The 1,190-nt window shown below is 46.9% G+C and overlaps 1 pseudogene; it reads left to right on the top strand.

Moving 5' to 3' along the window:
* On the top strand, window positions 443-961 carry Gm5870 (predicted pseudogene 5870; annotated as a pseudogene).

Raw genomic sequence — 1,190 nt, 5'->3', positions numbered from 1 at the left:
AAGAAAAAGAGAATCTCAGGCTGGGGACATAATTCACCTAGCAGGTACAAGGTTCTACCCACCACCCATGCCACCAGAAAAGAATAAGAACAACAATGAAATAGAGATAAAGAAATAAAGACAAAATCCCAAAGAACTTTGCAGGGTTGAGCAGCAAACTAACACAGAGGACCTGACAAAGATCTGTGCCATGTTGGAAGGCAGCCAGGATTCCTTTCCACCTGGGGAGAGGATCTGTTTGCAAAACTGGATTTGAGGTTTTGTCGTCCACAATAGGGAGAACGGTACAGCAAATGAAAATCTAAGGACTAAATAAACATGGTGGGGTTGGGGCAGAGAGAGAGGGGGACATAGAGAGAGACAGAGAGAGTGAGAGAGAGAGAGAGAGAGAGAGAGAGAGAGAGAGAGAGAGAGAATAAGGTAGCTGAACAAAGAGCAAGAACGGGAAAGCTTCCCGACTACCCTCTTCCTGCCTCCTGTGCCCACCGTTCTTAGGCATCAGCATGCCGGGTCCAAAGCCCAGTGGCACCAACGTGGGTTCCTCTGGCCACTCTCCCAGCAAAGCGGTGGCCACAAGGGCTGCAGGATCCACTGTCTGGCAGAGAAAAAATGCCAGCTGTGGGACCCGGAGCGCAGGCCGCACCACCTCTGCAGGGACTGGGGGGATGTGGCGATTCTACACGGAAGATTCCTCAGGGCTCAAAGTGGGCCTTGTCCCAGTGCTGGTGATGAGTCTTCTGTTCATCGCTTCTGTATTTATGCTGAACATTTGGGGCAAGTACACGTGATCTTAGATTGGGCTACATCCATCTGTCATCTGAAGAAGAAGAAGGAAAAAACCCAACATATCTTGGACCAAAAGTGTAGTGATTTTCTGTTCACGTATATTATTCTACAGAGAATAAGAATTGACTTTGAGAAATCAGTTTTTTCTATGGCTAATAAACTTTGGAATTGCTTTAAAAAATAAAAAAAATTAAAAATGGGAAAGCTTGAGAGGGTTCTAGAATGAAAGAGGGGAAGGGGAGGGGAAGAGAGAGAGCACAAGAGCTTGAAAGAGAGAGCCAGAGAACAAGCAAGAGTCAGAGGGCAAGAGAGCATACCAAACTGAGAGCACAGGAGTGAGAAAATGAGAGAGAGTGAGAGAGGAGAGAGCTAGAGAGAGTTTAGGTGCAGAGAGCATTGTCCAT

The sequence above is a fragment of the Mus musculus genome, chromosome 5 (genome assembly GCF_000001635.26).
Source record: "Mus musculus strain C57BL/6J chromosome 5, GRCm38.p6 C57BL/6J".
Classification (NCBI taxonomy): domain Eukaryota; kingdom Metazoa; phylum Chordata; class Mammalia; order Rodentia; family Muridae; genus Mus; species Mus musculus.
The sequence above is the reverse complement of the archived record's forward strand: the minus strand, read 5'-3'. Positions and strand labels throughout refer to the sequence as shown.